Source organism: Scophthalmus maximus, chromosome 13 (genome assembly GCF_022379125.1).
Source record: "Scophthalmus maximus strain ysfricsl-2021 chromosome 13, ASM2237912v1, whole genome shotgun sequence".
Lineage (NCBI taxonomy): Eukaryota > Metazoa > Chordata > Actinopteri > Pleuronectiformes > Scophthalmidae > Scophthalmus > Scophthalmus maximus.
This window is the reverse complement of record NC_061527.1, coordinates 17,032,501-17,047,672: the sequence shown is the minus strand read 5'-3', so window position 1 is coordinate 17,047,672 and position 15,172 is coordinate 17,032,501. Positions and strand designations below refer to the sequence as shown.

Genomic DNA, 15,172 nt, shown 5'->3' with positions numbered 1-15,172 from the left:
TGGGCGTGTTCCAACAGTAACAGTCACTTTATAATATATAGCCATCCAGTCCCTGTCATATATCGTACATATGTGCTCATCCTGGCACATGGAGGGAGTCTACTGTTAGTTCCTACTGGGTCTTTATTTAAATAATAGACTGAGCTGAGCAGCAGTTGTGTCCATATGGTCGCCTCCAGCTCTTCCTCCTCTAATGATCTCATTGGAGAATAAATACAAGGACTCAGACGCTTTTGGGGGGGGGAGAGGCTCGCAGATAGAGATATGCATTCTCCACTTTCATGGGAGGGATTTCTGCCACCGCGGAGCACTGCAGGCTCAGTAGGCAGGAAAGTAGATGTAGACCACTTTCCCAAAGCAGACGAGGGCAATTTTGAAGACGCCAGTCATTTCTCTAGACGTTTGTCCTTAATTAAGACACAAATCTGGGCAAATAGAGTTGTCATTTGAGAATTTAATTGCGAATTTTAGAAGGTGGTAGGTTTCCCACACACACACAAACACACACCTGCCTGTCACTTCTCCTTACTCACAACCTTTGAAACCTACCGTGCTCGAGTCAGATGTATGGCACAATATGTGTGAAGATCCGAGTGTCGTGAAGAATTTAATTTCTGAGGCTGACACCGCTGGTTGCAAGGGTGTTTTTAAAGGAAGCTTTATGTTTATTATGACTCTGCGCCTACAGTATTAAATGTCATGCTGACAGCATTACCATATTGTCCCTAGGTGACTGAATGTCAGATACATATTTTTTAAATAACTGAATAAATGCCTGAAAAACTCTCTTCATTATTGTTAATGTGTAATAGATGGAAATATATGTGTATTAAAAAAAAGGACATGAAAGCGTGAGCAGTTTCATTTACTGCCTCATTCAGTCTAGTCACACATTTCAGCTCCCTGGAATTAACTATTCAGTAGTTACACAGCTACCTGAGGTGTAAACACCTCCGCTCTTTGTGAGAGCAACCACAAGGATTTGGCTGGAAAGACGATTCCCCTAGAATAACAAACACATCCAGTGATGGCTGTAAACATACACTCAGTGGTGACTCAGTTGGGCTCCTCTGTACAGTCTGATGCATTCCAAAAACAACAAGCACTGCCACAACGTCTCTCTTTACAAAGCTCGAGTTCCGTATTTTGTGACATTAGTGGAAATGGGTAAATTCACTTGTTTATCGCTGAGGTCATATTTGAAGGTGATGTGTTTTTGCAGTCCAGTGCAACGCCAACACTTTCTATGACTTCCAAAAACATACCTACAACTTTATGTCAACAAACAACAAACACTATGAACTTTGTAATATGTTACAATAATTATTTTGTATTGGATAGGATTATATTGTACAGGTACACCTAATGAAGTGGAAACTGGTCTTATTTAAACACTGGAGATAGAGATATATAATTAGAGATTAAGATATATAAATCCACATTTATTTTATGAAAAGATTCGTATGAAAGACGTGAGGACTCACCTCTACGTACATATGAACAGACAACAGACATTTGAATCATTGTTGATACATTTAACTAGACTTCAGGTCATCTTTGCCTTGTACAAAGTCTTAGGGGAAAACCGGGGAAGCTATATATATAAAAAACATATGGGGCTCTCAGCTATAGATGATGAATGATAGAATATGATAACAGAACTTTGACTGGAAGATTTGCAAAGATCGAAAGCGGACATTTAACCACCAATCAAGCCCTTTACAGGCTCTGTGGAGCTTTAAAGGGAAGCCATATTGTAAAATAGGTTTTCCTGGGACTCTGTACTATAAATGCAACCATAAAGGACATTATGAGATATGCCATTCTACACCGCTGTGCTGTAATGGACCTAAGCACCAGAGAGGAGGCTTTACAATGAAGGGACAGATAGCTGAAATTCAATGCATTAAGTGTTTATACAAAAGATATCAGATGAGAAGTGATCTGTTCTGGGAATATACTGACAAACCGGGGTACAGTACTTCATCAAACTGTTGCAGCTTATGTCCAGATTACTGAATTGGCTAGTGCTCTTGTACACCCAGAGGTACTAAAACCATACAAAGGCTAGACTGTAAAAAAAAAACACATTTCAAAAAAGGCAGTATACAGTATAGCATACTGCCCAACACAAATCATCTAAATATAGATTATATCATTTGAGGGCTGGACAATCAGAAGGCAGGATGGACAGATGGGGGCTGAGAGGGCAAAAAGGGAAAAGTGTGTGTGTGTGTGGGGGGGGGGGGGGGGGGGGGGGGGGGGGGGGGGGGGGGGGGGTTGGCTTTGTCTGAGAACAGTAGGCAGAAAGGAAAGAAAGAAACACTGTAAAGAAAGGAGACAGAAGATGGGTAAGAGGGGAGGTAGAAGGGGAGTTGATTTGGCAAAGCAGTGGGGGTTAAAAGGCAAAGACTTAGTGAGACAGACATGGCAGAGGGGATCCACAATTCAGGTCCATTGGGGCTAGCATTAGTCTTTGTAGTCCTGTCCTGAAAAAGCTCCAGTGTGTGTGTGTGTGTGTGTGTGTGTGTGTGTGTGTGTGCGTGCGTGCGTGCGTGCGTGCGTGCGTGCGTGTCTGTCTCCCCGACTTGGTAAACTCTAGACAACCTCTGTGTTCTGTCAAATCAACATAGCTTTAATCTCAAACTCGTGGCCCTCTCTTTACACTGCGCGTCACCTCATTTTTTGCATTGTGTTTTCATCGGCAGAGCGGCCTGGCATGAGGTGTTTGTCAGGGTGAATATGGATCAGATGAAGAATATGATGTGTTTACATTGCAAATTTGAGTCCTGATGCTTTTATCTAACCCTAGATGACAGACCTCCATTTGGGCAAGGGGTAATTTACACAAAATCTGTTGCTATCAATAGACAAATTGGTTGTTAGGTGCTTATTTATCGAATCTAATTCATTTAAGATGATACTTAAAGCAAAACAATCTCAAGAGTAGCTTAGAATAGGGGTGTTTTACCAACATTATCATCATATATACACACACTGGCAGTAACTCCGAGGACAAGTTGCCAGAAGTCCATTAGTCACGCACAACCAGAGGAACGTTTGGGGTTTGTTTTTTCTAAGGAAAACCCATTCTGTAGCTGCAGCCATGCTCTAACATTGTTTGTGTCTCATTTATTATTGAAAGAGTTGTTGGAGCAGCTGATTGGTACCACTGGAAATCAGCCGCCATAAGACGGCAGCAATGTAATGTAGCTCTTGGCAGACTGCTGCTGTTGCTACACAGTGGAATCAGACACTGTCACTTCAGAGATGAAGGAGCCATGAATTGAAAGTCACTATGACTGTCTGTCTCTCTCACACACACACACACACAGTAAAAAAAAATACTGTTATCATTTATGGCAGTACTAGTGCAGTGCCTGTCAAGCCGGCGCGTGAACTTTGGTGATGTCAACAGTGACATCACCAAAGTTTTTTCAATTCAAATAATAACGTGGTTTATGGTTGGAGTAGTTTATAGTTTCCTCTAACTGTTTCATTTGTGGTGAGTATTTATAATTTGTGAACATTCCTCCATATGAACGACTGTTCTTACCACTAGGGGCTCCTGTCAGGGTCTCATCGTTAATCGACAAAATTAACAATTACAACTTTTAACTGTTGGTTTGAATTTGAAATTGTCTTGTCACTGGTCTTTTCTCTTCTATCACTCTATATCCGACACTCATTATCCTCTCTAGTAAAGCGCATGCACGCATGCAGACTACAAACCCTACCAACACTGCAATATTCTGATTCAATTCAATACGGCTGCTAAAATAGTGTCTGGCACCATAACATGTGTTTTAACGGTCTACACACATTTGGCTCCTGTCAAAATAGATATGCGTTTCTGACTGAGTCAGTAGTCAGACACAGAGTAACAGGGGCCATGTCACAACTGATGTTTGCTTGGATACACAACCAACCGCTGATCTAAACAACTTGATATGCATGCATGATGCATCTGAGCTGGAGAAGATACACTGCAGCAGCACATACACCAACCACATCAAACTGCATTTATGCATCCATGATCAAACTCCTGTGACCCAAGTGCTTCAATACGTTGCATCTCTAACACACATCTCCAGCAGTACCATAAGAATAAAAGAAAAGTGCAGAACAGCAAAGCTAGAGTGGGAATCGCAGGGTGTCTTAAGATGGTACAGTTTGACTGCAAAAATGATCGATGCATTTGGATGGATTAACTCAAGAGAAGCGTGCCAAGTGGCAGGTTGGATGTCTGCCAGGGCATCCAACAACTTGCTTCGCCGGAGGGCCCCCCACATCAAGCATGGTAGTTCTTACCAACTCGCAAAGTCTTTCCTCAAAAAGTTCTGCCATTGTTGAAATTTCTCCCGCATGTTTTGTAGTCGTCTTGCTTGAGCTATTGGCTCCACGGCTCCCCATGATTTACAAAGGTACTGCTCAGTTTCGTCCTATCCATAAGCTTTCAGAAGACACGCACAAATACAGACCAAACGAACGCAGAGTGCGGACAAGCCTCCGTCTGTCAAGTCGCATTTACCCTCGAGTAAGTTTATGTATGCTCGCTCTGAGTTACTATCTTTTATGTAATTATAGCACATTTTACAGTAACTGACAGACAGTTGGTATAATCAATGTAGTGCAGATGTATTATGGGGTTTGAGTGGCTTGCATTGCAAACTCACCCAATTATAATTTTTGATAATGCCACTGTATATTGCCAATTCCAACAAAGAGTGGTTTTAACATTACACATGGGGCCGTTATTATAGTCATCGTTATTGTAGCCTATTCAATTTTTTATCAAATAGTCCTTCACATATTTTCCCACCATTTAATATGGTCTTGTTTGTACTGTGCATCCTCTCCAATAACAAATGATTCCTTCATCACCATTTGGTGATAACAAGCCCTATTTTAAAATCCTAAATAAGGTGTTTTGTGCATGCTGAATAGTTTGAGACGCAATTAAGGTGCACAGAAGAATTATTCCTCCCACCACAACTCACAGCTGTGCCATGTGTTTTTCTCTATGCAGGAGAAACAAATAGAGGAATGAGGAACAAAGAAAAGCCTAGAATTGTCTTCCCCGTGCTCTCGCTTAACCCCTGCTGCTATAGAAATAACCCTGCAGCCTGGTTAAGCTCATAACTGTTGGATAAATCAATGATGAAAGTGTGACTGAGCAGACGGTGCAGTGAAAGGTATTCTTTTTTTTTTGATAGACATCACGACTGATCCACTTTTTTAAATCGACTGCACCTTTTCAGCTAGTGCTGGATAGACAAGTTGATTCATTGGTAAGTAAAGTAACAGAGAATAAATTGAAAACAATATATTATCGAGTCATTTAAAGAACATAGACTGACAAACATCTCAAATGCATTCTCTGCCATTATCTGTTTGATATGAATGCAAGCTGAATATCGTGGGGTATTTCCAAGCTGATTTGATAAAACAACACATTGTAAAGCATCTCTCTGGGCTCTGAGTTTGGTATTTCACACAAAATTTGAACATTTTTATAGACTAAATGATTAATTTGTAAATCAATCGATAAAGAAGTCAATAATTAAAATAGCTGTTACTTAAAGCAAAATTCTGGATGGACCACACATGAATCAACAATACCACACTACACTGGACCCGCTTGGAAAGGGCTCGACACACTCCAACCACGCGAGTGCACAAGGTTGAGCCAAGCTAAATTAAACTGAATACAAATGAGCACATACTGATAAGGCACATGAGCATGAAATGCAGTTTAAACTGGGGATACCACAGGCTTTGTATCTGGCTGCGGACCATCTCGGATGTCAACCCTCATCTCTCTCTGGAAATAAAATCCCAGCAATCTGCACATTGACATCTTAAATTACGTCTGTCTGTGATGTCATTGATGACTGATTGTTCAAGCTCTCACTTTTCTACAAATGAGAATAAGAAATGTCCTTTGAAATAATGTCTTTTTAGCATCAAAACACACACACACACACACACACACACACACACAGAGCAAATCATAGACACACACGAAGCACATAACCAGCGTTTTTTTTTGTCACCATACATGCTAAGATAAGCTGGGGTAAAAACTGGAATAGATCGTTCTTATGTGAAATTTGTACCGTGTCAGAGTTAAGTGACCTCCATTGAGGTTACAGGCTCTCAAAGTTTTTACAGGTAGTTCATGAGCTGAGGTTAATGGCCTATAGATGAGGTGATGTGGAGATAAGGGACATGAGCCAAAAAACGCCATTATCATCCTTTAATCTCCAATTAGTTCACAACGTTCATTGAACATCAACATAATAAAAACGACTGCAGGGTGGTAAGGCCGTTAAGTGTAGAGTGAGAGACAGCGAAGAGATAGACAAAGAAGACAGCTGGTTTGTGCTTGTTTGTTCTCTTTTCCACCTGATGTAAATCTTATGCACTTAAGCGTTTCCTGCACTACAGGAGTTTCACAAAATGTCACTGTCCGTTCTGCCATAGCAGCAGTTTAAAACCTCTCTCTTTGTTGCAGCAGGACGATTCATGTGTTAGTGAGCTCGTTTTAATATTTAAACACACCTATAGATGTGTTTCTCTCTGAACTATGGCGCAAAGCTCAGTCGCTGGAGAGATGAAACTGAAAATCCAATTTCTCATCATAATCTTATTCACTAGTAAAGAGCGTGGAGTTCCACATCCCTCTGAAATGTCTTCGCTCGACTGTGGACCAATAATATTCTTCACTTCCTCTAGATGTGAAGTACATAAAATGATTTCTTCTTCTTTCTTTTCTTTTTAAAATCAGTTTACCCACCATCCACATCCACCATCTGGTAAATGGGCCGCGCCTGGCAAATACAGCAGTTTATTTTCATTTTACTGAGTTGGGAACTTATTTCTACAGATAGAGGGAAAATCATATTTCACCGGCAGATCTCAGTCCTGCTTGACATTGATGCATTACTTTGGTCTCGAGCATTCCCATTCACCGCTCAAGTAATTTCATTTAGATTCCAGCACCTGTACACTGCAAGAAAAATCTGAAATGTAAACAAACCAGAAAAATACAATTATCCAGTTTTGAAAATGCGCCCGAAGGGGCTCATATGAGAGATAATATTGTCTGAGACAATAACGTGTTCGAAAGCAGGAGAGTGATAGAGAGCTGGTGTCGGCAAAGATCATTCATAGTGAGCTCTGCTCAGGGTGAACATTCGCAAAAACCAAGACCTAACTGTTGTAACTGACACGACAGAACATAGTTCAGGTGTCTATCCTATGCCAGTCTAAAAGTAAGTTAATTGATTAATGATCAACTACCAAATCATCAACTGTTTTGAAAATCGATTTAAGTCGTTTAGTTTTTTCTCTTTGTAGTAATTCTGTTAGACCAGTTATATTTTTTGCCGTTTTTTGACACCTCTGCCTATCTGTGGACGATTCCTTTGAACCCAACCTGCTGTTATTAAAGACCGTGTTTTGATTGTAAGATTGTGAATCTGCATTTGGGTCCTCACCTGTTTCTTTTGGGACCTGGTTGACTATTCCTACTTTGACACCAGGCAGGGACTTTTGTTGCACGTCATTCCCCATGTCTCTTTCCCTTCTTTTCCCATCTCCTGGCATCTCTTGATCAAATCTGTAAAGTCACATGAAGTGGAGATGGCACAGTAAGTGAGGAGAAGTAGCACACAGATACAGTATGGAGGGAATCCCGTAAACGGTACCACAACAATATTTGGGCCGTTTACGTCAGACAACTACTCTTGGCAGCATCTCCTCACGGGAGTGGGCACAGAAAAGAAGATTCAACACAAGGCAAAGGCACTACATAATCACACACACACACAGATTATGTTCAAAGTATAAAACAAGTAATAAGCTGCATTTTCACAGCTCGTTTCCACTCACAGTAGATGACAGAATCCTCTGTCGACCTCATTCACAAAGCTAACTTTGGGGGGAAAAAACTCAAAACACAGGAAACCACTTAGAGAGAGGAACAGAATCACATCGAGCAAAACCATCAAGAACCAAGCAAGACCAGGAAATGTTGGAGAGATGCCGTATAATGTATGAAATTTGAAAATGACATCGACCTTGAAGGGTACGTGTTTCATCTTCAGGAAGCATAAAGATGCCAAAAATCCTTTTACTGCATTTAACTGTGTGTCATGGAAGTGAGACAACATTTTAATCACTAGTGACTGTGGTAAACAAACACAAATGCACATTTATGAATTCACTCAGTCCACTGATGAAGAAGGCGCCACTGACACCATCAGTTCTACACAGAACTATTACTCCCTCACAGATGTTGTTCTCAGTACTGATCACAAAACCAATTTGGATCTGCGCATTGTGTAAATGAGGTGTACATAGTTTGATCACAGATAAAACAGCAGAAATAAAAATCGTTGTTCTGCTTGGCAATGAGTGACAGCTGTGAAATCAGTTGAACAAAGTGACCTCTCATTCCAAATACAGATACAAAGCCTTTAATGTGACATCTATTGGCTATATTCATTTTGCATCTGTCAGTGTTTAGCAGGGAGCAAGTGCCTAACAAAATACCACAACTGTTAAAAAAGCTCTTACAGCTTGCAAATGACAGAATTTAACTTCAGACAGTTGTATATATCCATGCAATTCTCCGAACGGAGCAGCCCTTTGCCTTCCTGCCATCACTGCACTAATGTGAGCCTCACTGCAACAGTAACTAGGTTAGTTGTGCTACCTGTGCAATACGAGGCAATGAAATCTCTGACCGTACGTTCCGCACGTTGACCTGAGATGAATGCATCTCTCAACCACTTCTCCTGATGGATAACTCATTTGCTTTTTGACTCAGTAGTTAATTAGGCTTGACCAAGGACTGTGTCCCTGTTGGTCATGCAGCTGCAGTAGCAGATCTCTGCATACTGCCTGACATGGTCAAAAATAATGTCTCAAGAGGTTGCTGCGAGTCAGCTCTAATGGAAATATAGGTGGTTGCTTTAGGAGACTTTTGAATACAGTTTTTTGTGTGTTTTTTACATATGATCTGATCTTTTATTACCGGTCTATTTTGGTATAATGAAAATAGGCAATGAGACTGCACCGGACGGCACCCTCGGTCTGTTCACTTGCATATGGCTCTGTCCTTTTTATTGCAGTCATCTCCCTAACAGTCGCATAAGATGCAAAGCTCGTCCCATCTCATTCATGCTTTTATTACGAACACGTTCAAACAGAAGTGCTCTTCTCACCTTGGTTGAACATTAAAAGGACCTGATGGTGACAGAGGGACAGAGTGAGGGGGTGGGGGAGGGGACAGGAGGGAGCTGTTGAGCGTCTGCTGATGGGCTAACTCAATTTCTGGGAACACAATGGAGCCAAAGGCTGATTTCCAAAAGGTAAATTGTCATTCTGAGCAGTATGGCACCTGTCTGGGGAGTCCATCTCCTGTGCGGCTGGTGAAGTTGTAGTGGGGGGGGGGGGGGGGGGGGGGGGGGGCATATTATGGTGGGGCCCTTGTGATGGGAGGGGATTGAAAGTGAAACTGTTTGGATTCCATTTGAAATGCATTGAAATGAAAATCGGGCAGGCACTTATGGCTGCCATCGGAATCCATTCAGACAGGCACTCAGCTGGTTTTGACCAGAATGAGTGGGTGAGCAGGCGGTGATCGACCCAGACAATGATGCCGTTGCCTCAGTGACGGACCAAAGGAGACTCAGATCACCAGTACTACTCCCGCCAGTCCATGTACTCTCAAAAACAATCCCCCACACCCCCTTCATAACACACACACACACACATACACACCCACCCACCACATCTTTTATTCCTCCATCTTTCAGACTGTGGGTGAACCATCAGCTGCAGGTCCCCCCTCGTCATGCAGTGCTCCAATTACAAAGCTGTCTGCACAGATTAAAGAGGCAGCCCATCTGACAGCAGCTTAAACATACGCACACAAACACACCGACGCACACACTCTGCACGATGGAAGCAGTACATCGAAGCCCATCCACCCACACACATCTTCACATGTACATCGCCAGACTGCTGTACTCCTAAAGCTTAACGACTTACCTGACACAGGCACACACACACACACACACACACACACACACACATTTCTCAGCCCAACACACGTGAACCTATTGACTGTGTACACACACCTACTAAAAGAAAAAGAAACGGCACACAGCAGGTGTTTGCTTCTGCCGTCTGCCACGACCAAGGAGAAAATCAAGCCATAATGAGAATGAGAGCTCCTAATTGAAGGTGCCATCTAGTTTAATTGTTGTAGAAACAGTTTGTCGAGATGAAACTTGATAGTCTTTCCTGTTCAGGTGTCTGTTCAATCACAGCAGCCTGAAAGGTTTTCCTGCTGACGTCCTTGACCTCACTGTGGCGTGTACCCTAATGGTACAGATTCAACCTCCAGAAAAAAATATAATTTTGCCATTATTGGCCTTTTATGTCCCCATCATTCATTCACCTGTGTCCTTCATTGTCTACTTTATGATGGGATAACTGCCTTGAACTTGAAAAAAAACCCAATTCACCTCGTTTGTCCCCAGCATATAATGTGGACATTTAAAACCCATCCTAAGTTGATGTATCTCCTTTCTTTTTAACATGACCTGAAAATATTGCTCACCCAAATGTGTGAAACGTGCGTCTGTACGAAGCTGGAAGTCCGGACATTTTTCTGAATTTTTCCAGAGCAGCTGTACGTGAGAACGCAATTGTCCACAAATGTTGCTCCATATATTTTCCAGAACTTTTCCTGTCAGCCAACTAGGAAAAAAAAATGAGTCCGAGTGAGACTTTGTGACAATACAGCATAAAACATTTTTGGAAGATTCACGGCAACAAATGGGCGCTCTACCCAGACGCCACCCCCCACGCCTGAATATTCCTGAAATGTTCCTGCTGTTGTGAAGGCATCTGAGTCGGACAATCTCCTGCTGCGTTCTTCATATGTGAACGTCAATCTCCGGAAAATGTTCTGACCCATTTTTCCAGACTTCATGCCTGAAAACAGCTATGCTGGTAAAGATGTTTTATACTCCCAGCCGCCACAGAGCTAAATATATTTGGAGTCAGATTTCTGGATATCTGACAAATGTTTTCTTTTGGCAGGATTACAACCACAACCATCCAGCATGAATTCTGAGATGAGTTTGTACCACATACTGAGAGTAATGACACCAAACTGTGAGGGTTTACAGAGGTCAAGCTGGCAACAGACTTCACCCTGTTATTGTGATGCTGTGAGCCTCCACTTCTCTATTTACTCGTCCTCACTACCTCGCTCAGTTTCCATAAAGTGATCTATTTGTACTAGGGCTGTTACTTTGTCAAAAAAATCACGTTTGAACGAATCGGACATGACACGCATTTATTTGTTCGTTACTTGCCATCTACAGTGTAGAACCCTAGACACTTCCACACTCCACTACTCAAATGCTTCGGTGTTGTGGTTGTTTTGCTTCCTATAGCGTCGACCATTATCTCAGATAAAAACAACAAAACATTACTCTCTTATTTTACCGATAGGTAAACCTGACAGTGAGTGCCCTCTGCTGGATCAAGAGTCAATATATTCAGTCGGCCTGACGCGCTTCTAAACTGTACATTTAGAATTTGAACAGGTCATTACAGTTATAATTAGTAGAAACTAATGTGAACTTTTCCTCCCACGTTTGAATGAATATTCAAATTTCGAATAAAAAAAATACAGCCCTAATTTTTACTGTTCCTTTACCAGAGCAGGAGTTATAGTTTTAGGCAGAAACTGAGTGAACATAGAAAAGCTGTACGTTGTTGATCATTTTGTTGCATTAAGACAAAGTAGTACAAGCCTCTAATGGTGGTAAACCTGGATTATGCTCACACCAAACCCCTGTGAGATGCAGCAGATTAATAAAGTGCTACACTTCTGCTTCACCTAAGCATTGAGGAGATCCAACATGTGGCCCTGTACCAGCCCCCAATGATCCGGTCTGACACTGAAAACAACGCGCGTTAAATGGTGCTGAGTGATCTCTGACAACGTAGTTCATTGCCTTTTCCTCACCTGACCTAACAGATTGGAGGAGGAGGGTCTATGAAGCGCCGCTCTGACGCTTGGCTGCCCGTACTCATGAGGTGTGCTGCTGTGAATAAAGTGAGACAAAGAGATTAAGAGGATGGGAAGGTGGGGTCATGCATGCAGCTGGGCTCGTCCGCAGGAATACAGAGTGCGAGGATTAGTTCTCCTTCTAGTCTAGACAGCAGGGAAAATATCTCTATGTTGAGCGTCACTGCTGTGTAACTGGTGTGTAATCGCCAAATCCACCGGCAACTTCTGAAAACAACAGAATGTCACGGCTTCCTAATCCAGCTAATTTCTGTTCCTCATCTTCCTCTATTGTCGGCCTATAACCTGAACCAGAACGTTCAAGTGAAATTCCCTGAACCATCCGATCTCCTGCCGTCCCTCACGACAAATCCCCGTGACCTCTCCCTAACATGATGCGCTTCTCTTCACACTCTGGTCTCCTGCGAATGCCTCCTTGTGCTCAGCCCCTCGCTCAGACATCAGTGGCCTGGCATGCGGTTGTGGTAGTGAGGCTGCCGGCTGAGATTGGTGAGCGAGGCATGTCCTGTGGGCCTCCAACCGCATCATGAGCAAGCAGGGATTCTGACTGCTGGAGCATGAAGTAGAAGCAGCCACAGTTCATAAATCCTGCCCATCGCAGCAGCGCTGCACGCTCAGGTTTGCAAAAGCCCGAGGGAACAAAAGCTTTTCTCTCCCTCCGTGCTGTGTTTATTATGGTGGTGGACATGCACCTGTATGATCCCCTGCTGTTTTTTCAGGCAACAACAGTATCAGGCTGCTGTATCTTGACCAGGTAAACAAGTTCTGAATAATTTGAATCTGCCCACAAGTAGACATGATAGTATATTACAATATACTGCATTATCTCTATAATTCTGCCAACAAAGTGTGTCCAACATCTTGGACCAAAAAATTGACTAATCCATCCAAGTGGCATTGCGCTCTGGCCATCCATCAACATGTCAGTGATTTACTGCTGTGAGAGCATGCATATCCACCTTTACACTGCCTGAAATCCTAACAGAGGACAGGGAAGATAGTGAGCTCGCTCAATGTTCTCACAAACACGGCCGCAGACTGTGAATCAAATAATGCGTCGCTCCCTTAGTGTGAGTGAATAAATTACAAGTGATTGTGCTTTGTAATGAAGGCAGCGGAGCATATTGTGCGAATGCTCTGCTTTTTAATGATTTAATTAGAGAACCTCACTCAAACTGGAGCAGAAAATTTCGACACGGAGATGAACAAGCAGCTCTGCCATACGACGGCACAGCGGCTCAAGAAAGGATCCTGTGTTAATTGCTGCATCAGTCGACAGTCGTGCCTCACGTTTCTGCCCATTTCCTGCTTTATTTCAAATTAGTTAGACCACAACAGAATGCCAAATGTTGTCTTCCTAAACTAAATGATTTACGGTCACTGAGCGGCGTGGGGGAGGATGCTGTCTGTGGCTTTAGGCAGCTGAGCTCGTGTTAAATCATTAACCGCAGCCGTCACAAACTACTGATTCGTACTCAAAATGACAAATTGAACAAGAATTTTTGATTCAGATCTATTTTTTTTTCAGCCTCAGACAACCGGTATGAATTGATCCCCCCAAAATGTTTCCAGGTGGACTTTGCCATAAACCAATTAAACTACAAACATTTTTAGTATGGCGAGAGAGTGAGTGAAGTCAGTTTTTTTTTATGCAGACCAACGGGGGACAGCTTGATGCGCTACAGTGCCACCCCAGCCCTAATGTTGTGTCCCTCGGCTGACGGCAGCACAAGCATTAATCACTCCACTCATTAAGACAAACTGCACAAGTGCCCACAGCTCATAAACTCTGGAATTAAACATAGTGACTGTTTTACCTCCTGAAGCGTCTGCTCATTTACCTCTGGATAGAGTCAACCCACCCATACACACATAGATACTGTGGGCTCTGTAATAACTGTCTAAAGTGCATGATGCAAGCTCATTCAGGTTCTATCCAAATCCACTTTTGGTATAATTTTGGAATTTATCATGGCTGTGTCACATGCAAAAACAAAGTGCCATGTCCCATTCCCTTTAAAAAAAAGCCAGGCGTGCTTGCACCATGGCAAATTACAAGGGGGGGTTTATGTTTGTAAGAAAGAAAACTTCTCTGCACAGGAAATGGTTTAATTTTGTGCATGAGCCGATCATCTTTTTTGGGGGTCAGTCTCTTTGCACTGCCTCAAGAAACATTGCGTCTGACCACAGCTCATTAGAGATCAACACGCTTATGGGCGCTTAGATGGGCGCAAGTGCATTCGCTAGTTAAACATCATGGGCGCTTGAAAAGGAACCGTGTCAGTCTGAAACTATAGCAAAGATACTTGCGTTGCAATTGAGCCAACATTTTTACTCACAAATCCCTCTAAATGATGTGTAGTCCCCATGCTGGCCAAATATTGCTGCTGTGCCAGATAGTATGACACTGAAAGAGACAAAATAAATCTTGATTTTTAATAACAGAGACTGCAAACATAAGAGAAAGACATAGATTTTGAACGTTGATGCTCTTCTCTCAGGAAGAACAAACTATTATATATATATATATATAACAGCTTATATAATAACAAAAATGCATCTATCATGAGTGACCCTGCCGCCAAAGACAGGAGAGGATTGCTGAAGGTAAAAACTGCAAAACGTGTCGTCTAAATGCTCATTGGACTTTGTCGGTGCTGAGCTAAGAAAAAAGCTCACACTCGAGGACACAGCTTGCACAATAATTCGCTCCAAGGTCCCAACTTGAATAGACAAGCTTTTCTAATGCTCCTCACTGCTCCATCATCCAGGCACGGTGGGCGTGCTTTTCATTGAAACAAAATCTAATGGCCACATTAAGGCTGTGAAAATATGCTTTGCTCCTACACACAACCTCATGTTTTCTCCGGCAGCATTAAAGGGAAAACTTTGAGTGCAATCTATTGCCATGATCACTAATGGCCTAATGGGAACATTCTGAAAGAATTTCAACAAATGAACAACATAAGATTCTGATGATTAATGAATGGTGTTGTTCTGTAGAAGAGGTAGGTGAAGAGGTTCACAGCAAAACACACAATATTTTAAATC

At 42.3% G+C, this 15,172-nt stretch overlaps 1 protein-coding gene across 3 annotated transcripts in view; it reads right to left on the bottom strand.

Annotated features, from left to right (window-relative positions):
- Nucleotides 1-15,172, bottom strand: part of ncanb (neurocan b) — a 152,675-nt gene that overhangs the window by 134,923 nt on the left and 2,580 nt on the right. For 2 of the 3 annotated variants that reach the window (XM_047336620.1, XM_035646780.2), the window contains one exon: nt 7,503-7,624. The gene's annotated coding sequence lies outside the window, so the exon portion shown is untranslated. Of the gene's footprint in view, nt 1-7,502; nt 7,625-12,058; nt 12,138-15,172 lie in introns of all 3 variants that reach the window. The other variant, XM_047336621.1, reaches the window with a different exon arrangement.